Source organism: Magnolia sinica, chromosome 8 (assembly GCF_029962835.1).
Source record: "Magnolia sinica isolate HGM2019 chromosome 8, MsV1, whole genome shotgun sequence".
In the NCBI taxonomy this organism is placed as follows: Eukaryota; Viridiplantae; Streptophyta; class Magnoliopsida; order Magnoliales; family Magnoliaceae; genus Magnolia; species Magnolia sinica.
In genome coordinates, this window is record NC_080580.1 from 28,932,841 (window position 1) to 28,958,732 (window position 25,892).

Sequence of the window (25,892 nt, forward strand, 5' to 3'; positions counted from 1 at the left end):
TATCATCTTATTCATTCAGTGAAATCTTTCATAGAGGGATGGTTCTCTGGGTCTTCAATCTATACATCACTTGCATCATCTGTACGATTGAAGAGGGTCAACGCCCTACTCATAGTGATGGTTATCTTTTAAGATTAGCAATAATTGAAGAGATTTATAAAAGCATTGTCAGGGTTCTGATACATCTCATACTCCACCACTACAAGAGGTATCAGTATGTGTAACCAATATATATATATATATATATATATATATATATATATATATATATATATATATATATATATATATGTTTAGTAAAGTGTGTGCGGCTCATCATACATAGTGATCATCACAATGTTGAATATACTTTTTAGGAAACCCGACTCGCCTCGCATCCCATAATTATGAAGATTCGCCGACATGTCATTACCTAAAAATGGGACAGCCGACGGCTAAAAACCGTCAGCATTGACCTTCGTCGGTCGGGCCGTCGGGAGAGAGGCCGTTGGCATTGCTCGCCGACGGATTTAAACCGTCAGTGTTATAAAACCGTTGGCATTTTTAATTATCAAAAACCGACGTTTCCAATTATCAAAAACCGACGGTGTTTCTCATTAAATTAAAATAAAAATAATGAAAATGAATTTCTTAATCAATGCACACGTCCAAAACTAGCTATACCCATTTCTCCAAAGCCCTTGACCAACCACCAACCTAAAATTAGCCATACCCATTTCTCCAAAGCCCCAAACCAACCAACCTATTTGAAAAGGTGAGTCTACACAAGAAACGGAAGACTAACTAGCATATACTACTGAAATATGACATCCATATGTACCACCGCTGGTTCAAACAAAAAGATTGACATCTCTTTCATTTGATCCTCAAATGATGCATCAAACAAAATAGGAGAGTGGAACCGTACTCTGATTGGTCACCAACACTTTTAGAGTACCCCATGGAACACTTGTCATTGCAACCATTTCAGTATCAAATTTAGTTTATAGACCATGTACTTATGGAATCAATGCTTTTGTAATCACCACTAAGAACTTATCCTGCAGAATTACATAGAAATTTCATGCACATGAATTGAAGAACTTGTGCAAACCAACATGAGGTGGCAATCCTCCCATTATGAGATGGTTAATTACCTGCACTTCTGACATATCAATCTTCTCTGCAAAATGAGAATCAATCATTTTTGAAACATTTTTGGCCAACTCACCAACCTGTTAGGAGAAAAAAAATGATAGTAAACCAAATAATGACCATTAATAAGACTGCTTTCAAACACTAATTTGCTGAGGAAAAGAAACTCAAGGACTCAATTGGATTCACTGTAAACATACTTGGGGGCACAGCATTCTCCAGATGCATGATCTTGCATTTGGAACTACCAATCAGGCAGCCAAACTGGTTACAAGCTGTGCTTCTAAAGGCACACACTGCTGAAAGTACCATGCAAGTAGACAAGGGGAGGTTTTCAGATTATGTTAGTTGCAGAAACTAACCTTCACCCATTTTGCTGTGGATCCTATCTGCAAGCATGAGGAAATGAACACCATGAGGAGAAATCCATAGATTGGAAGCACAACTCAACATGACAAACCAAATGTAAAGGGAAAATTTCAGCAGAGTCTTTTTGCTTACCATTAGTGGTGGCAGGCTGAAATAGAATATCATTAGTATCCACTTAATAAGTACCATAGGCCAGTCAATTGGCACATATCAGGAGACGATGATTTCAGATGATCTTCGAGATGGGTGCTATCTCAGATGGGCCAGGGCCCAACCATAAGCTGTGGTATATTGTCAGGAAGTTCCACCCATGTGCTGACTTGCACTCATGCACCTTGCGAGTTGATGTATATTGTCAGCCCCAGCCCCTCCGCAGGCTTCCACATGTGTGGACATGGCAAACATATGAGATAAACAAGACCTCCAGGTGAACACACCTGATTTATATAGTCTGAAGTACTTCCAATTGGCCAGTTCAACTCATGTTCGTTCACTATGCATAATCCCATGAGGCCCATAAGCAGAGATGCTCAGTTGAGTGAAGCATGGATGGGATGGGTCTGTTCCACCCATGGAAAATACAATCACTTCTAAACACAATAAATTACTTCAAACAATAGAACCATCACATCATATATTTAGCTATCTTGTATAACTATAAATAAAACATAGCTGAATCCAAGATTATTAGAAACACTATTTAACTTGAGTTTGGTTCAATAATTTAGTCAGGCTTTGATTACCATACATGCTAAAGTAAACGATCAACTATCAAGTATTTGCTATAACTGGATCCAATGGTATAAAAAAAACCCACGGATGTAGTATATGATGTATAGCAACAAAGTGTATGGTGCCATTTATTCCTAAAAATACAGTTTTATTATCCAATCTTATGTCACCACAATATGAAATTTTTTATTCAGTTAAAGAGTTGTTCAGCATAGTGTCATCATGAAGAAAAAATGTAAAGCAAGCAAGGTGGAGTTCCTAATGTTCTGAGAACTGATGTTCGAGGTTACAACAACTTTGAAATTAAGCTTGAACAGGAAAGCACCAAAAAGACAACCGATTATTAAGGGAATAGAATGAACAGCTTTTATCACATATGAATGCAAAGCTGCCAATGCATCTGTGAATAAGCATAGCTCTTACTACTAGTATCCAATTATTGTACAAGACGCTGATTACAATTGTTGCATGTTGGAGTATGTATATGTATGGAATGACACACCAGGTGCCTAAAGATTATAAAAACAATTAACCTTTGTTCTTTAGAATCAAAAGGGTAGGAGCAAAGAAGAGTGTCCTTAGAGACCTTACCACAAATCTCAAAAGAAGACGTGAGTTGCCAACACCAGAATCTCCAATACGCAAGAGCTTGAACAAATAGTCACTGCAATAGAGAAAGCCCATTAGATGCTTTTCTCCATAACTAAGTTCAAGTTGCAGCAAAATAAAATATACATACATACACATACATTCTCATACACGTGTATCAAAATTAACTCCTGCTTTTTAAAAAAACACCTTTGCCTCACTAAGCCTTATGAAACAAGTAGTATTCCCTATTTTCTTATAGGGATTCAAAGGGAATTGCTGTAGATTTGTGACCCACATTCCAATAGACAAGCGAAAGATTTGGGATATTCATATGGTGAGGCCAATCATGAGAATGCCCTAATCCAAACCAGGATGGTCCGCTAATCAGGTGGTATACATGTGTATGAGAAAAATGTACAAGAAAGCACAACAATATAAGTATGCCAGTGGTCTGGTTGATGATTTGTCCAGCTTAATTTTTGGACTGGAGCATGTTGATAGTGGGTCCAGATGATGGTTACACAGAGAATGAAAAACATGTGTGGCATCCAGGCTTGGACAAATTCACAGTGGGCCCCGCCAATTGAAATACACCAGCAGATTTGCATATTGAATACATGCATGATCCATGTCATTCATCAAGTGGTACCCAAATCAAAATGCCTTGCCAAAACAAGCGGGTGTTCATCAACTCAGCCACACATCCTTCAAGTATAGATTGCTGGTAATTTACTCATACACATGTAGTCCACATGGTGAATGTATCTGCCAGACTTCAGGTTATGACATGTTCACAGTGGACCCCACATAATGAATGGTTCAGGCTTTGCACATATATATTGGCATAAACAATGTGAAGTGCTTACAATTTCTCAGTATAAAATATGAGAAAGCTATTTGTAGATGGGCCATTCAAGAACCAAAAATAAGCATCACAATTGTTCCAACATTGCAGATTCAAAATGATAAGCACTTCACATTACATATTCATCACACTTCTTCTATTATTTTTTATTTTATTAGGTACAACAGATTCAAAATGCAACAAATTTATCGCTGATTTTTTAAATAATAATAATAAAAATGCAATAAATGAATGAAGTGGATTAAGGTAATCTCTGCATAAAATAATTCTGTTATAAGTTTGCTAAATTCATTCGTAACAGTTTCTTATGTTCTCTGTCGATGCTTCCAATTTGGTTTTGGTATAAATCAAGTAAAAATGGCCTTTATGCATACAATCTGCAAGTTGCCGCACACTTGTAGAAGTGGCAAGACATACCATGCTAGTGCAACTGTACACAAGTTGCTGCACGCTTGTAGAAGCTGGTTGAGAACAAGAAATCCATCTATTAAAAGAAGAAAACCCAATTCCCATAAGAATCCAAATCCCAAAAACCCTCATCAAAACAACTCTAGATGTCAAGCAATCACATTGCTTACTATGAAATGTTATACATAGAAAATCAGCAACCAAGAATAATAAAACCAAAAGTGCTTACGTAGGATCTTAAATCAATGGATCTTTCAATTTGTACCTGTGGAAAACATATATATTAAAAATAAAAATTAAAAAAAAAAACCTTTAATTTTTGTGCAGGAATAACAACAATGAAGAATACAATTAGAGTATTCATGTTCACAAACAAGAATACAATTAGGCCACCATGCATGCATGTCTCTGTATGCATTACAAATGTTTGAGTCTCTGTATTGACTTGCATAAATTGATGTGCTAGAGTCTAGACTACTGTGTGATTCCCACCATCTTTTAAATGTTGACTAATCTGCGCTACACATGGCAGACATTTTTATCAATCCAGATTGTCTGAATCATGGGCCCCATTGCAAGTATGGGTAATCATGTGCTAGAGTCTAGGTCTTAATTGATGCACATGTATGCCCAGTCTACAGCAGATGAGTCACCACCATTCAAGAATGGCTGGAAAACACACAGTATTCTATCAGTAAATAAATACACAGAGATCTTCAGAGTACTGACCCCACCAGCTTCAGATTCAACCAAACATGAAAAGCGTGGTTCACCATGAGATGGAACAGGAAATTCTGGTATAAGTGGCGGGGTGGAGATTGAAACTTTTCCCCCAAAGTGAGTCCTTATCAATTCAACTACACTGCAAGAAAACAACTGGACTGCTTAGAAAGACATATCACAAAGCTGAGAATTAAAAAAGTATTTATCATTTTAAGAGGGAAATCTGAATCTGACCAATTCAAGCCTGTGTATCAGTAAAATCTCCAACAGCGACCACAGCCATATTGTGTAAATGGTACCATATATTATAAAATTGCTTGACCATTTCAGAAGAAACTGTTCGAATCACCTTTTCCAACCCAATAGGAATCCGCTCAGCATACTGCAACCAACTAGAAAATTTATAATAATTTACCATTATGCTTACTACTTCAAGATAGATCTTCAAAAAAGCATTAATTTAGAGCAGTGGAACTCACAAGTGATTCATATTAATCTACACTATCTTTATCCTAAGAAATGCAATATGCTCTGAAGATGGAACCAGTTATATCAACGCCTACATGTTGACAATACCAAGCAGCAGCTTATTAATGATTCCTAGTACCAAAGAAACATGCCATCATTCCATACCTATAAATTTCTACCTTTTTTAGAATTTGAAATGCCTACATGCGCTTGTGCTGAATTTATAAAAAAACGAATTCTCAAGATTCCCATTTCAGCGCTTGTCAAACAGAAAATTGCAGGTTTTGAATTTATTTGGATGGTTTTGAATTAACAAGATATGGTAATTTGATGCAAGGAATGAAGAAAAATGCAATTTCTAGAGCCCGCGCGCGCGCGCGCGAGAGAGAGAGAGAGAGAGAGAGAGAGAGAGAGAGAGATATCTTTTTGATTTTTATGAGAGTTTCTATTGATGAACTAAAAAGCTGTCCTAAAGCTCTACCAAATGGAAGTTTCCACACCTTCAACATCTCATTTTGGGCCATGAGCAACTGATATTGTTGTTGAAGCTGCTCAACTGTCAGTTGGGCATCTAGTACTTCTGCTTGCTGTTGATTGATTTCCTCAATCCAGCTACACAAACAGAGCGCCCATATGTAATATGCTACATTTCGAAAGGTATTGTTTACAGGCAAGTACAATCCAATACAATATACACATTAATATACTCATAATCTGTGCATGTAACTTTTTTTTTTTTTTTCTTTCTTTCTTTTTAATGGTACAGAAATCAGAAAACCCAAAGCCAATTTACCTTTGCCTGGTCTGAACAGATCGAAACCAAACATGTCATTTGCAGCAAAGCTCTTCCTAGGAGGATACTTGAAAAGAATCTACAATGACAAAAAAAAAAAAAAAAAAAAAAAAAAAGCCATGTCAGCTGTGGCAAGGACAGTTTTGGAGAAATGTAAGTAAAAATTCAGATCCATAAATAACCACTCTCAACTCGAAACCATGATAAACCAATAAGCATTAAAAAAGAGTGACTGCATCATTCTGAGGGGAAAATCTGAAAGAAGTGTCGTTTGAAGAATAAACCACATCTGCAAAATATGAAAACATAAGAGTGCTCACAAAAGAAAAAGGAAAAAAAAAAAAACAACAGTGCCCACCCAAAGCCAAAACTGATATAACTCAGACCAAACCAAATTGTGTTGTATGGAACAATTTTTAAAACCTTCCCATAAGCACAAACATTTGACACAGAAATGATTGAAAATCCTCGTCAGAGTCATATCCATGCATGGAGAAGCCACTTGTACAAGAATTCAATGTAGTGTGTGTGTGTGTGTGTGTGAGTATATATATATACCCAACTATGTACTGATGCAATAAGATTAAACGGAGATGAACCAATATTTCACATGGAAAAAATAGCAAAGAGTACCCAAAATGTACCAATGAAAGCTCATATAGTGGGACCCATAATGGAAAGGAGAAGCTTAAAATGCTCACAGAGTGTGGAAGATCACAATACTTTAAAATTTGGACCCTTTTCAATGTCATGGACTGTTTTTGCATTTTTTTTTTAATCTTAACCATCTATTTGTACATCTTCCAAGAAATGCTTAATTTGCAAAACTAATTAACCCATTTAGGCTATTTCATGATGTGAAGAACAAAAAAGAATGCAGGTTAAACAAACCAAGAGCCAAATGCAGATTATCTAATCCCCTTAAAATCTTGAATAGTACAAGTATCTGAAGCAGATGTTTTCATAACCAAACTCACAAGTATCTGATGCAGATGGATTTGTAGCCACAGTGGCACATTTGGATGCTCAATTATATTGCATTGAGATAAATAAAGAGTGAATTTCCAAACTGGCCATGACACCATTCTAAGAAGCCCAAGTTGCAATTCCATGCATTTCAAGTTGTGTTCCAAATAATTTTAAAGGTCATAGCAGCAGATATGGGGCCCAGTTACACATTGTTCAGTTCCTTCTTTATCAGCTTGAGTTATTGCAATGCAGTTACACACACACACACACACACACACACACACACACACACACACACACGCCATTCCGAACATCATACATATTCTACTATGAAATGGTTGGTTTTTCTGAGCAACAACATTCTCTGGACAATTAAGTTTACAATGTTATGATAGTAGGAAATGCACATCATTATGTAAGGTTATATGATGATCAAACAATGGGTGGGCCATAACAAATCTTATTGATGTTAAGTGAGACCATTAACAAAGTGGGATGTATTATCTGCGAACACGGGCTGCAGCAGATGCAATAAAATTCAATGTGGATAACTCTGTTCTCAAGGAAAAGGCTAAGGCAATGGATGATGATCTTGAAGCCAAAAGGGCCCTGGTGGTTTACTCCTTTGAAAATCAAGAAGAATGTATGGCCTGTGGAAGTTAAATAATATTTCTCTGAGTAATATATGTAATATTGTCCATTATGAATCAATCTTTATGCTGAGGCTGATGGCAGTAATTGTGAAAAGTCCATTATGGTGGGAAGTGGGTTTGGTTGAATAGTTCATGCGAAAGATCTTGCAGAGGATTTGTACAAATGAGCCCTGTTTGCGGTGTGGGCAGATTTGGTTGATCAAATGTGAAGGCCAGCCTGCCTCGATTTATCACAACTTTCTTGTAAATTTATTTCAATATTATAGCACTATAACAAGTATTGCTCTTTTATGCAAAAAAAGAAAACAAAAACAATAAAAACAATACAAGTTTTTTTAAAAAAAATAAATAAATAAAGTAACAAAAGAGAGGGGTGAAAAGGAAAAACAGAGACAATCATAGATCCAGAAAACATCAAGTACCCTGATTATATCTCCTAGCCAAAAAATGTAGGCTCTTTCACTCCTTAAAAGCCTTTTTGTAGACATTCCATGCCTGAGGAGCAGAACAACCTAATTTTCAGGGTAGAATCGTGGGCCCTGGAATACGATCTAATCAGTTGGATGCAGAATCCGGACCTCGCATGCATGTGCCCACGTGCAGATGTGTAGGGCTCTGTGTGCGTATGGAGAATGCAAATTCAAATGAAAAAAAAAAAAACCATTTTCTCATTCTAATCTTCCGAAATGCAGACCTATCTCTAGATCTAGCAAATCTCCATGAAAAAGGGAAAAAATATCCATAGAAATGAATTCAAACGCCTTGAGTCAATGAGCTTATTGATCAAACGCATAGTTCAAAAACGCATATAAACATGGAGAAATAGAATCATGTGGAGCAGTTCTTGTAAGCCTATAAAACAAAGGTCAGCAGGTATCAAAAGATCATGAATGGGCCTTTCTGCCAAACGTTTGTGTGCTTGCAACATCACAAGAAGAAAAGAGAAAAAGCAATGACAGATGGAAGGGATTCTAGAATAAAAACAGCAAGAAGAGGAACAATCGGCGAGGAAAATAAGGGATTTCAAGAGAAGCTCACCTATTTGAGATGAATCTGCATGGCACGAGGAAATACTCCAAGGATTCAGAGCTCTGGCGAGGAAGATCGCCCGTTCGAAAGAGGGAAGAGCCGTGCGTTTGGAAATCCCTCATCCGAAATGAGGTGATACTTTCAGACCCGACACTTGTGCGTTTACCATCTTTTATAACAGCCGTACATGTAAGGGACCATTTACTAGATGGTTAAGATAGTTTTATGTAATTAAGTATATACATATTACCCATCTACAACTAGACCCATTATTAAGTTAGTCTAGATAACCTTATATCATTACTACTATTGACATAAACGAGTCACCACATTTTTACAGAAAATGAAAAACTCACACACATTTCTAGTTAAAAATAACTTCAGTGTTGGATCTGGTACGGCTCAATGGCCATCATGATGTATCCACACCGTACATCAATTTCTAAACATTCTTAAAAGAATGAAATTCAAAAATGATCTCTAAATAAAATCTCGGTTGAACCACAACACATTTTTAAAATAGAGATCGGACGTCCACCGTTAAAAAGGGTTCTCTGGCTGCGAATTAGTCCCGTGCATGAAAATATCCACGTTTCAACGCAGTGAGCATCAAAGATTAAGTGGACCACTGTAAAGAGGAATGGCGTCCAATAAGCGCTTTCCTTAGTAAGGGAATATGCGCCACAATTACAATTCCAGCAATGAAGAACAATGAAATGTTTAATGTCAAAAAAAACTCCCTACTTTCATGAATCACAAAGGCAAGTTTCCACATTCCCAATTCTAAACTCAGAGGAGAACAGTGTTCGGCTACATTCTAATAGTAATTTTTAGGTTAGTAATATTTCTTACTCTATTTATTTTTTTAACATGTAAAAGATTACAGTGAACCATGAAAGCATATATCTAACATGCTTGTGTGGATGTGTCATAAGGTCTAGCTTCTAAAAGTAGCCATTTTGGATGTTTTGTATCTGTTTTTGTCCTGGCAGACATGTCAGTTTCCAGTTTATGTAGTTTTTCTTTCTTTAAATTAATAAATGCTTATGTTGTAATATGATTTCAAGTGTTTGATTGGTTGGTTTATTTAATTTTTGGCCTTGCTGCATCCAATGTTTATTCTTTTAGCCCCGGTGTGAGAATATGTGACGCCGTGTTTTGGTTCAGACAAACACTTGCAAAGCATGGTTGGATTCTGCATTGCCTCTAGTGAGACTTTCCAATTTCAGGCCGGAAATGATGAAGAGGTAGCTGATCTCACTCAATCAAATTGTGGACAATACGGTTGTCCAAGAACAAGAATGACGAAGACGGACAAAGGTGACCAGTTATTGCTACCTACTTATTCAGACAATATAATAACACTGTTAGGTCATCATCTAAGCCTCGTCCCAATTAAATGGGGACAGCTACATGAATCATTTTCTGCTTTACCACTATTAGCAGGAAGTTATGGCATAAGTTTGACGAGTCGGGATCCTCTGTTATTCCGTAGACAGGGACTCTCTGATTGCCCAATCCTTATTGGTCCACGTCACAGCCAACTTAAAAAAAAAAGAGTCCGGATCCTCTGTTATCAGGTTAACAGTATGAAAAAAATCAAAGGAAAAAGAAAATTAAAAAAATACAGAAAAAGAAAACGAGAGAAGAAAAAACCAAAGGAAATGAAAGAAAATCCTCAGAGGGAGAAATCAAATGGCGTTTGCTTCCTTCTCCCATTTCTCTACTTTCAGAGGTCCCGAAAAAATCTCCAAATCCGAAACTTTAATTTCCAGCTCCAGATCTTATTCATAACCGTTGCTGGTCTCATCTCCCTTCACTCACCTTCGATCTCATCATCATCATCAAATCTCTAGAAGCATATCTGCATCGGTCTCCACGCAGCAGCAGATCCGCATGAGCTCGAACGATCTTGTTTCTTCGATTCTTTCCAAGGTTTGATTTCGATCTCAGATTTCTCGATTGTCTGCTTGCATTCATTTCCTGTTCTTGAAAATTGCTGGATTTTTAAGCAATTTATGACGAATTTAGATCAAGAAGTAGGAAATGCTGATGGTTTTGAAGCGTATGCCTAATATGACGATTTTAAGTTTGATCTCGGCTGTTTAATACCGGGCGATCAATTGTTATGATCGTTGTCGTGATATCGGGTAGTATCTCATCCACTCTGGGGCCCATGATTTCGACTACCAGGATTATCAGGAATGTATGCCAGGTGTACGGTTGATGAGTTTCTACACCTGAGTTCACCATTTTGGAAATGATGGTGTCTCATTTACTGTAATGTGTGCGGCAATCCAGATCGTCCAAGTCACCAACCGACTTGGAGATGGCCTGTAATCGAAAAATTGCAATAATTCGTTGATAGTTACTGTCCAATTTTTCCTTTTGAGTTGGGACAATGCACTATTTTACTTTTCACCGCTCATTGAATGAGTCCGGATCCTCTGTTATTCGGTAAACAGGGTATTTCTGATTGTCTAATTCTTATTGGTCCATGTTATCAATAAATTAATAAATAAATAAAACAAAAGAAAAATTCGGAATCCAAACTATTAAAAAAACCAGAGGAAAAAAAAAACAAAAAAAGAAAACGAGAAGAAAAAACCCAAGGATCCAGACTCCACTCGTTGCTTCTGCCTAATCCTCGTAGCTGCGTTTCTTTCTCAGGTTTTCTTAGAGAAACTCAATTCCATTTACCTTTTTATGTATTTTTAATATTAGATGATGAGTTTATAGGTCTAAAATTTTCAAATCCTCTTGGGTTTTAATCCAAAACACCTGTTTCTTCACTGGAATTGATATTAAATCTCAATGAAATTAAGTTTTGGATGTAAAACCAATAACAATTCGAAATCTCTCTTATTGGTGATGGATTATATTGAAGTTTTCTTTGTTTTCAAGTTCTTAGAATTTGTGGAGGCAAGCCGTATGGCCAAGTAATTTAACCACCCATTCAGGAACCTCCTCAAGCGACACAACCACTTATAGATAATTATTGCTATGGTAATGCTGGTCAGCCTCCCTCACAAGTCTCTGCCTTAAGTATAAAACACCCACAATAAATGACAAAATGTGTCATTTTCATAGCCATTGTGGGCATTTTGTAATAACCTGCATGACCACAGGTAACCATATAATGATTAATAAGGTGGGCTATAGTCTGGTCTTAGTGGAAGCCTAATTTACAATTCCGACAGGTGGGTCTCACATTTCAACAATCTATCTATTGGCTTGTTGAGTCTCACCATGTATTTCATTTATAGGTAACCTATTTTACAAGCATCCAAATGGCCCCTTACATTAGTCTTGTAATAATTGGGGCATCAATCTCTCTCCCGTGTAGTAGTATTAACAAAAGTACAAGTATTTACTATTTACAAATTACAACATAAGCATTCTAAGACCTTGGCCAGTCTAGTTCAATACTTCTTATACGGTAGAAGGTTTGCTCATGCCATGCTTGTTATATAACAATATTTTTCTGGTCCTTATATTTCTGTAGGTCAATTTACTTCTGTCTCTGTTGAGAGCAGACATGTCAGAGGCAAGTCAATAAACCACCATAATGGTTGTAACAACCACTATCGAAATTGTTTAAACAAACTTAGTGCATGCATTAATGAGATCAAGTGACTTGTTTGTTGATGTACAACCATGCTTTGATAAATTTTTGCGGTAGAGTTGGCTACCGAAAGTTCAGATGAGAATGCAAACGAGCGATCAGAGAGGGTTTTTCAGATGACTGAAATTGATGATATGCAGGCCCCTCGTGACCTTTCGCTTGCACAATTTTTATCAAGGTTTGATTTATCATCTTGAGTTGTTTATAGTTTTGTTGACAAATTAAATATCTAAACATATTTGTTGACAACTTAAATATCTAAATAGTTTTGTTGACAACTTTTATATAGGATTGCAACTACTATCATGATGATCATATAGTTGTCTTTAGTTGTCTACATAGTACATTGCATATATACATGGGCATTGTGTTGGATTTATCTATTGTACTGCATCCCATGGCATGGATGCCTCTTTTATGCATGCGCACATTTTACTAATTAATGTTCCAAATGGGGATCATCATCATTTAAGACTCATCCAACTATGAACATGTTGTGGTCTGATAATTAAGCCAGTTGTCTCATTTACTTGGTCATACATGCCTCATTCAATGTCCTTCACAAAACAACCCAAAAACTAAAAAAATTAAAATTAAAAAAAAATCAAGTGAAACAACCAAATTAGTGGCCAGCAAATGAAAGAATTATTGGGTTTTGATGTGTCAAATGTGTCCATTCCATACAGATGGACTATGATAAGGCAGTCCAATCTGTTGATATGATGGACCCACTGTAAATGGGCGATGCACCAAAAATCTGCCATAAAGCATTCATGTGAGCTTTAACTTACCCACCAATCCACATGTTCCACAAGTTTAGGTGCATCTTTCAATCCATTTTCCCTTAATTATTGAGTAGAATTGTTTCAATGATCTAATTTTAGAATTCTTAGTTACTTAATGGGCCTCTTTTGAATGTTTATAGGTTTGGAATGCTCCATATCAAGAAAAGGAAATTCACTTCCGAAGGACTTGTTCTTGTATTTGTAGGAGCAAGTTGTATGATGTTTGCATGGCAGCTCATGAAATGTGTACTAGAACTAATAACTAGTTGAGATTGATGACTTGGATTATTAGAAGGCGTCCCAGTGCAGGTAAGATAAATAGTTTTTTGTGTTTTTTTATAGGGTTGGAAATTTTTTAAATATAAATGAAATAAATGGCAGACATCATGTAAGAGAGTAGAATCTATATCAGAATAGGTACATGCATCTGTGGAAGTGATACAATTGATGGACTATGTGATGAGATTATACTTGATGCGTTGATATAATAGTCCCAGTATGATGGGGTTACACTTGAGAATGTGATACAGTTGATGGACTAAGTGATGAGGTTACCCTTGAGGATATGATGTAGTTGTGTGATAGTGCGAAATGGTTTCACTTGAGAATATGATATGGTTGATAGACTATATGATGGGCTTGTGACGTTGTGATATGGTTCCACTTGAAAATGTGATATAGTTATCATACTATGTGATGAAGTTACACTGGAAGATATAATATGGTTGTGTGATAGTATAATATAGTTACACTTGAGAATATGATAAAGTTGATAAACCATGTGATTAGGTTGCACATATGTATATGATATGATTATATAACAGTGTGAACTGGTTCCAAATTGAAGAATGTGATATGGTTGATGGACTATTTGCGCTTGAGAATATGATATGATTGTGTGAGAGTGTGATAAATAATCTCCACTTGGGAATGTGATACGGTTGATAGACTATGTCATGACGTTGAATAACCCAAGGTTGTGTGACAGTGTGATCATGTTACACTTAAAAATATGATACAGTTGATGGACTATGTGATGAGGTTACAATTGAGAATATGATATTGTAGTGCAACAGTGTGATGAGGTTACACTTGAAGATATGATATGTGGTTGATATGTGGTTGTGTGAGTGTGATGTGTCCACTTGAGAATGTGATACGGTTGATGGACAACGTGATGAAGTTGCACTTGAGGATATGGTATGGTAGTGTGATAGTGTGATGAGATATATATCCACTTGAGAATTTGATATGATTGATGGACAGCGTGAGGAGTTTGCACCTGAGAATATGATATAGTTGTATGATAATGTGATGTGGTTACACTTGAGAATATGATATGGTTGATGGATTATGTGATTAGGTTGTATTTGAGCGAATCTAATCATACCGTCAATGGTATTGTTTTTTCTAATTTTTCTTAAAAAGGAATTTTTTTGAAAAATTGATAAGAAATAAAAATAATAACTCATATGATCACTATCTGGATGTCTTTATCCTCTCTATAATTACTTTAGATTATTTCAGCAATTTTTTTTTCTATTTACATCTTTTCTTTCTTTCCTTCTGTAGTTGTATAGTATAGAGTTAAAAGCCAACCTAATCTAGCTATACTTGTATTTGTGAAGGTAAGTGCTTTCATGTAGTTTCTTGGAATTTGGTCCACGTCACCTTATATATTGGCATGCTGTAAAATCCATTTCCATTAATTAATGCACTTCCTGGCAATTACTCTTAGTATATGGTCCGGATGGTATTTGTTCATGAGTTTGAATTGCTTGTCCTAACAGGTGCACAAGTTGCGATGGATTGACTTCTATCTTGAGAAAACACCATGATTTCAGGTAGTTATTATTGTAATGGAAAGTTAAAAAATTAAAAGAGAGAGAGAGAGAGAGAGAGAGAGAGAGAGAGAGAGAGAGAGAGAGAGAGAATGAATTCATGGAAAGAAATGTTCTCTATCATCAGGGCTGCTTTCACCGGGTTTGATATAAAAATCGTCGCCAACTTCAAAGAAAGACAAATAGTATCAGCGGCCACAGATTGCAACCTGGATTTAAACAAGGTTCCTGGTACCATCAACAATGCTAACAGAATCCTCTAGGTCAGAAACATAACCGTCTTCCTCTTCTTTCTCTACTCGTCATTTTCAAAAGTTATGTTCACCATATTCTAACGAGAAAATTTAAACATTTCAGCACAACAAGTATGATGTTTTATACACATTCTCCTGAATTCAAAATAGCTACTTAAATAGAATTGCAAAAGAAAGCCTATCCAAAATAGCTACCTAAGAATGTATTTACCACCTTATAAACCCAAAAAAATTCCCTTTATTCTTTTACAGAGCTCTTCCCTTGCCAAGTCAAACTGACTCATGTGAAGAAGGCCCTTTAGCAATTTCTTACTTGGATCTCGTGTGTGTGTGTGTGTGTTTTTATTTTTTAATTTTTTTAAAAAGTGGATTTGGGGCCTTTGGCAACTTGCAAGGGAGTGGTAGTTTCTCTGCATTTGGTGGTAGCAATGCCATGGGAATAAAAAAAACCATCCGACCTTTTCACTCAAATGAGAAGATAGAAGGTCTCAGACAAGATTTGCAGTTGAAAACCAAGTAACCAATGTTACTTTTACTTGGAATCAATGATACTGGTACCCATATTGGTGTGGGTAGTGTCTGTTTTTATTTTTATGGAACTGAAGCTGCAGTGTTCTTCTAAACATCAAATCTTCTAGTTTTTGTGTTGATGATGTCATTCCTATGGAAGTTATTCCATGAAAGATTCTCCATGGATCGTTTGTGTCTTTGTATCAGTTGTAATTTAAGCTTTTGTTTCATTTATTCATTTTGATGGAGAGAGTGATAAGGATGTGTCTAAACTTGTGTCTGATTTTGAGGCATACATGTCCTAGTCTGGTTTATTAAAGCTTATATCTGTAGAGCATAGCAATGATACTTAAATACCATCTTCTATGCATTCATGGTAATGAGTGGGTCTTCTTTACTGGAAAAGATAGCCCATCGCACATGCATTGACTGGAACATATACCACCAGATGGCTATTAGCCGTTTAACCCATGCAAGCAAGCCTGCATGTTGAATTGGATGGTAAGCCTCATGGCATGGGTTGGCTTCTATAATGTTTTTTCATTTGCTAGGTGGTGCGTCATGATAAACAAACAACACTTGCTTCTATATGGTAGTCAATGCACAATGTATATTGTTTTCATGGTAGCATGACACCTTTCTCAAATTTTGATATGTTGTGCACATTCAAGCACCTTCATCTTTAATTTTTTTTCAATAGATTGGCATGGTTTATTGTAAACCTTAGGGCAAGTTATGTATTGATGTATAGTTTTTTGTTCTTTAATAATATTTAGCGGCAATTTTCATGCTCTTCTAAGAAAAAGGAAGCTGCCTCAAGCCCAGATGCATCTGTGAAAATCTCTGCTTTCCCAAACAAATTGCAATTGTATTTGCAGGTGGTCCACATGTGAAAATCTCTGATTTTGTGGGGCCCATTACAGATGACCCATGTACAAAAATCTTCTATATTGAAATACTATATCCCTTTAATTGGCCAATAAATAGATTCTAATATTGAAAAAGGGAAAACATGTGAAATGACCCTTTATTTAGTGCTATTTTAGTTAAATGACCTGTGCATAAGATAATTGGTTGTTTATCCAACGATTCTTATGGGGACCTTAACTTACAATGGTTTGACGGTCTTCATGCTACTCAATGTGGACTGGGTTTTCCACACTTTCCAGATAGAACATGACAGCTCAATGGATAAGAAACAATCTCGAACCAGGAAGTTTCAATTCACATGGAACATAAACTATGCCTTAGCTTGACCTTTGTGATGTTAGGAACTAGGTTTAAACTCCACTGGAAGTGAGTCGACTTAGTTTCACTGGAGAATGTGCTTCAGAGTCGTGCTCCCACTTTGTTTCCTAGGCTTATAACACTTGCTAACATTTTCAAAGAATCCAATGTAGCCCAACTTGTTGAGAGCAGAACCTTTTTTGTTGCCTCAATATACCTAATGGGACTAATTCAAATAATCATTAGCATGATTAAACTGGAATTTTCACATATTGAGAACAGACATATAAAAAAATGAAGCCTGTATTTTATTCCCTCCTACATAGCACATCCGAAAGGGACTCATCCTTATTTCCAAAATGTGTGCATGCATGATCAAGTGGATTTCCTTGTGGAATCTTTCCACATTTCAAATTATTAATGCATTTCCTAACTTGTACCACGTAGAGTGCTAGTTGAGAAGGGAATGCTTGTGTATGTTTTCTTTTAAAGGATGAAGTTTATTATATATAATAATATAAAAAAAAGCCCAAAGGGCAAAATGAGAAAACAGACAACAAAACAGACCAACAAAAAAGAAAAACTAAAAATACAACACCTTAACCCCCATCTTTGTCACCCCACTCCCTAATCATGAAGAACAATCTGTTAACTATAAAAACCTAGCAATGACTATTATCCCTGAAACATCTTTCATTCCTTTCTCACCATATGCCCCTCAAAGCTGCCAGCAATGCTATAAACCATTTCCATTTGTCAGATGAAGAGGGGAAGCCAACATGCCAAGCCATAAAGAGCCGACTCAAAGAGAAATGCTGATAGGATGCTTTCCTAAACCCCTACCACAAAGGTATGTAGTTGTAAGCATACTACCTACTGACAAATCTCATTCTACAAAATTTCTTAAATTTACCAATTTCTCATGAGATTTTTAGGTTTCACTTTCATCATGCAAGTTGGGATGATGGCATTGGAATCTTTTGGTGTATAGCTGTTATATTTGAGCATTTAAACAATTTGAACTTGGATGCGGATGGATCTATGTCAACCTCTGCAGGTAGAAACTTTATTTCTGAAAATGCATATGAAGATGTCATTAGTCAGATGAAGGATTTATCTGTTGAAGCTGGTGGGAAGGGCACTTCCAAGAAAGAACTCAATAGTCAGCACAGCCTTTTCTATGATATGATGGAATGCATTGAGGTTAGTACTCTTGTGAAGTGATTTTGAATGTTTGACAGATATACTGTAAGTGATACCTGTGCCAGAAGATGCCGATCAGCGTTTATTCCGAAGAAACACCGCGCGTTGCGGATTTCGAGGAAATCTCTACACAATTATTCCCATCAATCAACCATAAATGCATCCCATACATCAAGTACTACACCCATTCCCTCTTTTTCCAAAAGTCCACCATTCTTTCCACCTCACCACTCCTCTTTTCCAAATTTCAACAACAACCATACACCTTTACAATTTTTTCAACCCAACCCATCACTCCATCACCTCACCTCACCCATCCATATCTTCTTTCTCTCTCTCATTTCTCATATCTCTCCCAAGCAACTCAACCCCCCTCACGTCCAAGCTTTCTCTCCCTCTCAAGTGTGGCCTACCTTCCATCTTCCATCTACACCCTCCCATCTCTCATCCACACCATTAATCCCCCATCATCCTCCATTAAAAGTGAAGGTAAGGAGCTAAGGAGTCCAAGGGAGCAAGGAGAAGGAAGATAAGGTGGGTGATTTGCTATTATTTTAAACTTTAGGGCCCATTTGTCGGTGGGACCCATTTGGATGTATGTGATTCAATCAAGAGGGCCCATAGTGGCGGGGTTCCTCTATCCCACCGTATATCTCTCTTTCTATCTCTCTCTCTTCCTTTGTAATGGTGTGGATCCCACCAATATGTGCTACATCTAACCGTCCATCTACATTAGACGGTGTGACCCATCCTATTGTAGGTGATGATCCACACCATCCACCGTTTAGGTGGGCCAAATGCTTTATATATATAAATATATGTTATATTTTATATAATATATATATAATATAATATATATATATTATATGTATAAATGTTGGTGGGCCACATCTACGTGGGACCCACCCCAAAAATATATATATTTGGATGCCGTCCAGCGTCCCTAGACGCTGGACGTTGGCAAGAAAAGTGTTAATGGCATGGGTGCTTACTTTAAAAAAAAAAATAATAATAATAATAATATAATGGGGGGCCTCTCATGCAAGCCCTACCTTGATGTGTAGACAGAATCCAAGCCGTCCATCCTCCTCCTCAGACCATTTTAGACGTTGAACTGAAGAATGAGGCTGATCCCATTTTCTGGCGGGCCATACCATGGGAATTAGTGGTATTACCCTTAAAATCCACCGTGACCCTTCCATTTGCCGAAAATAGGGCGAATATTGGACTCCTTGGGTCGGTCTTGGACCAAGGAATCCAATGGCTGGTGTGGATCTTACTGAAGCGGGCCCCGCCTAGGAAAAACTGCAAAAAAATCAATTTTCAAAAAAAAAAAAAAAACACAACAAACGAAGCAGCAGCGCTGCTGCTGCTGCTACTGTCAGCGCTGGCCGCGGCTGCGGACGGACGGTCGGGCTGGGCTCACGGCCCCAGTTGTGGACCCCACCTTGGTTCCTTTTGACCATCAGCACCGTGCATTTGATGGGTCCCCTCAGTCTACACGTCCACCCCGAAAATCAGCCTTATACGGAACTCAGGTGGGCCATACCATTTAAAATCATGTGAAGACGTGCCAAAACATATAAAATCACTTGGTGGGGCCTACCTGAGTTTTGGATGTTGCTGAAACTCGGTATGTATCGTCAGTCAGATGGGACTCACCTAATGGACGGCCGGATCTGTGGACCACATCACAGGTGGGCCCTAGGTTGGGTGGCCTCATCAACCTTAATGACAAAAAAAAAAAAAAAAAAACATTCTTGTGTTATGTCAGACCGGGCGCACGAAAAATAAACATTACGGTGGGCCCCTCCACCTCATGGCCCTGTGTAATCCGTATAAAAAAAAAAATAAAAAAATAAACATTATAATGGGTCCTAAGATGGATGGAAAATAAACATTATAATGGGCCCTAAGTTGGGTGGAAAATAAACATTTTATTGGGTTCTAAGCTGGGTGGAGAACAAAATATGGCCAGTCCTACTTAGGACCTGCCTATGTATGTATTGTAACCCACGCCCTCTATTAGTGTGGGCTCCATCATGATGTATGTGTTTTATCCAACTGTCCAACTGTATTGGAGATAATTAAGGCCCACTGTGGAGGCCCATCTTCATGTATTAAGTGGTCCTTGTTGAGGCCCACCTTGATTTGTATTAGGCCCGTATTATGAGGTCCATTTGATGTACTGGAGGCCCACGGGTTAAGGCCCAATAGGATGTACATAAGGCCCAATGTAGTGTAATTCCACCGTGATATATGTATTGATTTTGTAACGGGCCACGCCTTGGGAGCAATGCTGGTTTGACGTCCACATTGAATGGATAATGTTGGTTAAATGTCCGCATTATAACTCTCCCTAAGGCGCACTGATAGGCCCATACTTGTGGAAAGTAGGCCGTCTAGGCCCATCTCCGTTATATACTGAGCTCATCTTTTCATACATGTTTAGTATAGATCCATGATTTATGATCATCCGCATCATATGTATGCCTGATGTGAGGAGTGACCGATCATATCATATGCCTTCAGGTAGATTATTGGTCCCTGATAGGCAGAGTTGTCCCATATAAATGCATAGTACACACAGGGATTGTTGCATGACCGATGGTATGATTCATGCACTTGCATTTGTGTGCTTTTAGTTACTATATGCCCTAGCGACATCGGGGCCTTAGCCTACAGACACATCGTGGATGGCGGGATTGAATACTGAAATTGTTTTGTTATAGCATACGGGCGCCATAGACGTCCCCCTGGTGAAAATCCCTAAACCCGATGGTACCGGAGGATGACTCCAACGTCTAGACCGAGTGGATATATGAGCGCATGAGGGCCGAATACCAGAGGCCGCGTCTCCCACCGTGTCGTGGTCGGTTGGAAAGGAGTGTGGCCTTACTCGCCCGAGGGTAGGGGCAATACTAGGCCGAGTTTGACCACTCGTGAATGGGTCCGCTATCGACGTGCGGATAGGTATTGGCAAACTATTGATAAGGCGGATAGTGAGGTTTCTTACGCTTACTTGAGTGCGGCTAGGAGAGCGACAGTGCCATTTGGAGTGTATTGGACCCGGTGATTATCCAATGAGAACTGTACCGATACATGATGAGGATTGGCATGCTTGAGTCGCATCTCGCATCGCATGGTCGTATTATGGCCGATAGATTCATATCTTGTACCGCATAGCCTGGTACTACTGATTGCATTCATGTGCTCATTACCATGATTTCCGCATTACTCGACCTTGCATTTTGAGCACGTTTATATTGTGCACACACTTACACCACCCTCTAAGCTTTCCATAAGCTTATGCACGATTGATGCGTGCGGGTGACGCCAGAACGCAGTGTAGCCATAGTCTCGCCGTAGTTGGAGCGTGCAGTCGAGCTTCTGGAGTTTTGTTTCTTTTGTTACATTGTATTTTCCCTTTCTATCGCATTGTACTCAAAAGTTTTTGATCATAGTAAATTTTGTGGTGGTGTTCTTGTGGTTATTGTTTGTGGGTTATGCTTTTGTTATACTCATTATGAATCAGACCGATGATTTGAAACCCTCCTTGTAGTATCCCAGGATCGGAACCTGGTGAATAGGTGCCGGGATCTGAGAATGGGGTTCTACGGAGGCTGTCGACGCCAGATCTGCAGGTAGAAACTTTATTTCTGAAAATGCATATGAAGATGTCATTAGTCAGATGAAGGATTTATCTGTTGAAGCTGGTGGGAAGGGCACTTCCAAGAAAGAACTCAATAGTCAGCACAGCCTTTTCTATGATATGATGGAATGCATTGAGGTTAGTACTCTTGTGAAGTGATTTTGAATGTTTGACAGATATACTGTAAGTGTATTTTTTATTTCTTTCACATCGATAAATGCTAATTGATGCTCTCTTCATGAAAGTGGATGAAACTGTTGATCCTGAAGGTACTGAAAAAGCAGCTGTTCTTGTTGAATATGTCTCACCTTCTTCCAATGCTCAGCCTACAACTACACAAGATAGTGCCTTTGTTCCTACTTCACTTCACATGATAAGTGTGGCACTTCACTTTTTCCTTACCACATGGTTCTGCTGATCCGGTTCATGCAAATTACTACATTGTTCTCTTTTTTATTCCATTCTCTTGCTCATGGTCTCTAATAACCTAGAGTTGTTCCTGACTGTTTCAAGTTTTGTAGTATTCTACAAGAAAAGAGATTCATACTTCTATCCCGCATGGGCATTTTTACTCCATTTGTACTCATAATTGTTCTAAGAGCACTCCACAAGAGCATTTTTTGTGCAGGTGACTGCAACATACCCATTAATGCAACTCTCGTCTATGACAATCTTTTCATTGGAATTTACAAGTGAAGATCCAACAAGATGGAGAGATTTTATGGCATTGGGTAAGATGAGAAGGCCACTTAGGTGTGATGGTAAGCTTCTTTTGTTGTGGTTCTTTTATCTTGAAATTGAACTTTACCCACTATTTCGTTAACGGTGTAGAGTACTAAGAAGCATTAATCTGACCTGATATGATGCCAATGGTAAAGGTTTAGAGCAGAGGGAATGAAGATTGATCATGGAGATATGAAATAGCAGTTGAACATATGGTGCTTGAGTTTGGTGGATAAATCTGTAGTATGGAATTTCACAATGTTGTGCTTGATTCAATTAGATGAACAGTCGTGCAACCAATGCGTAAAGAGATATCAGGTCCCAACACACTCAGCGTGTTGCGGTCTGGATCAACATCGGTCTCAGAGCCCTCGATCCCAATCACTTCAAATCTGACAATGGTTGTTGTTTTGCACAATTCATGCACCATGTAGGTGTTGAAATCACATATAAAATGTATTGCAGAATACTATTGGTATAAAAGTATTTTGGTTTGTTTCTGACAATTACTAGAAAGACACCAAGGTAGTGTATTTAAAATTCGAACACCTGACCTGCCTAATATGCAGATTGTTTTTTATGCAAGGCTTAGGGATTGTTTGGGTGCCACTAAGAATTGGGTTTTGGATCAGCTGGATGCCCTCATATCTGCTAATTTTGTTCCTATATTCTATTCATCCTGACCTGCCTAAGAACATGTTTTATTCATTCTGTTGTTCATGAAGGCAATAATTAAGGTACCAATACTGATAAGCCTTTCTCATTTGGTCCCAGCACTCGACGTAGACTTGTGAAGGAGAAAGTCATGGTGAACAAGGTTGAAAAATTGTTGGATGTCTTTTCCCAGGTCATGTTTTCTTCAGGTATAAGTAATGTTTCTGGAAATTTTGTATCATGAAATTTCTTGGATACGAAATGTGGTTGCTTTTGAAATTTTGATTGAGTGCAAAAAAACACAGTTTTGCACATTGCTACATTCTATACTTAAGTGACGTTGTTCCTTGATTTGTTGCTCTATTACTTCCTTGTATCTGTACACTTGAACCAGAGGCCTTCAACATAACAACATTATCTTTCTGATTATATTCCATTACATTATGAATGGTTGCATTGCATCGTGAGAAGCTCAACATGAAAATTTTATTAGCATTGGCTGAAGAGAGTGGAGGCAGCCTTTGCTTTTAAGTTGTTTAAATGTGTGCGTGACGTAAATGCCTGAGATGGATATTGGACATAATAACTTAATTTAGAAAAAGGGATTGTCCTTGTTTCACTAATCTTGTTTGATTGTATCCTCTGATGTAAAATACGCCAGTGACTTCTTCCTTTTATTTAATTTGTTCTGTAAGACATTATTATCTTTTCAAACGGTTCTCATTTTGTCTCTTGAAAGTGCTTGAATTATTTCCATACACTTTATCTTGCTTGCTAATATAGTGAAATTTTATATATTTGCATTGTCTAAAACTGATTATGGACATAATTGCTAAGATAAGCAGCATGCAACATGCGTTTTTTCTTCATTGCCTAAAATTGTTCATTTGACGAGTGTCTGCTAAGGCATGGTGCTAAATTCACTGCAACACCCCCATTTTATGATTATACCCATCCAAAATACGGTATTCTCAATCTTACCACAAAGCTTCCTAAGGGTTGCTTGAAGCCAGACCTAGGACTCAAAACATACATTGCATATGGATCCTGCAAGGAGCTTGGGAGAGGTGATTTAGTGACGAAACTGCATTGTGATGTCTGATGTGGTATGTATATTGTCAATCCTATAGACTTATAACTTCATTTACTGTTGCACAACTCTCTCTCTCTCTCTCTCTCTCTCTCTCTCTCTGTGTGTGTTTTATTTTGCTAAACTAATGTAGTTTGTGTGTATCTTTAGTTTGCCTTTGTAGTCCACAATCACTTTTCATCTGGCACAATTTCACTTGTTCAATGGCTCTCTGTATTCCTTAAACTTGTCTACCTCATTCCTTGTTATTCATCGCTATTGGATTATATGCAGACATCCGTAGTTTTCCACCTATTGTCATACTAGTGACATTGCTTACTATTTGGTAGTTATTCCAGGACTACTACTGTTGGCTTTAAAGTAATGTGCACTTGGATCAAACCATAGTTCAAGAATCTAGTTACTTCATAGTCAATAGCTGGCCTCGATATTTTGAAAATATAGCAACATTTTCTGCGAATTTTCATGGCTCAAACTTGCCGCCGTGAGGATTGAGGGTTTTGATTGCCTCGACCGGGATATGCGATAGTATTTAAGGGCATTTTTTCTCATATCCAATTACATTGGGGTTAATCTTAACATGTGTTGTTAGATCTTTCACCATCATCTATTCATTGGTTTCTTTTATTGTTGAATCATTGAAGGCTATTATCAAATCTATCATTTTTAGATGAGTTGATATATCAGGGCATGTACTAGCAATGGTAAGAGACACCATTTATATTTCTTTCTTTTTTTAGACAGACATTAGCTACGAATATTAACCGTAGCTTTTAATACAGAACCCGTAGCAACTAGCCGAAAGTTGTATCATAGCGACCGCGTCGTCGCCGCGGTTCCAACGCTGTGACTTGCGCACCGATCCGATACCCAGGTAAGAAGATGCCGATCTGCGTTTATTCTGAGAAACACCGCGCGTTGCGGATTTCGAGGGAATCTCTACACAATTAGTCCCATCAATTAACCATAAATGCATCCCATACATCAAGTACTACACCCATTCCCTCTTTTTCCAAAGTCTACAATCTTTCCACCTCACCATTCCTCTTTTTCTCATTTTCAACCACAACCATCTCTCTTCTCCACCAATTTCAAACTAAACCATACCTCTCATCACTCCTTTCTTGCAACCATCACTCCACCCATCCCTCCACCCATTATTTCTACCTCTCCCTCTCATTCTCTAGCAATTTTTCCAAATCCCATGAGAAATTTCACACATCCAACACACTCTCTCAACTTCAAGTGTGGCCCACCCTCTCATCTCCAATCTCAACCATTCATCTTTCATCAACCTCCATTAAAAGTGAAGCTAAGGAGCATTGGAGTCTAAGGGACCAAGAAGAAGGAAGATAAGGTGGGTGATTTTCCATTATTTTAAATTTTAGGGCCCACTTGTTGGTGGGACCCATTTGGATGTATGTGATTTAATCAAGAGGGCCCATAGTGGCGGGGTTCCTCTATCTCACCGTATATCTCTCTCTATCTCTCTCTCTTCCTTTGTAATGGTGTGGATCCCACCAATATGTGTTACATCTACCCCGTCCATCTACATCAGACGGTGTGGCCCACTCTATTACAGGTGATGATCCAC

The 25,892-nt window shown here is 37.9% G+C and overlaps 1 long non-coding RNA gene across 4 annotated transcripts; it reads right to left on the reverse strand.

The window, feature by feature from the left end:
- Positions 1-962: 962 nt before the first annotated feature.
- Positions 963-8,813, reverse strand: LOC131253155 (uncharacterized). Of its 4 annotated transcripts, XR_009174951.1 has the most exons (8): positions 8,744-8,813; positions 6,084-6,162; positions 5,791-5,902; positions 4,829-5,214; positions 4,329-4,364; positions 2,822-2,899; positions 1,335-1,523; positions 963-1,214 (listed from the first exon to the last, which is right to left on the reverse strand). It is a non-coding gene; the product is annotated as an uncharacterized LOC131253155 (long non-coding RNA). The 4 variants fall into 4 exon arrangements; XR_009174949.1 differs by lacking the exon at positions 963-1,214 and having other exon boundaries at positions 1,221-1,523; XR_009174952.1 differs by lacking the exons at positions 963-1,214; positions 1,335-1,523; positions 2,822-2,899 and adding an exon at positions 3,946-4,175.
- Positions 8,814-25,892: the final 17,079 nt, after the last annotated feature.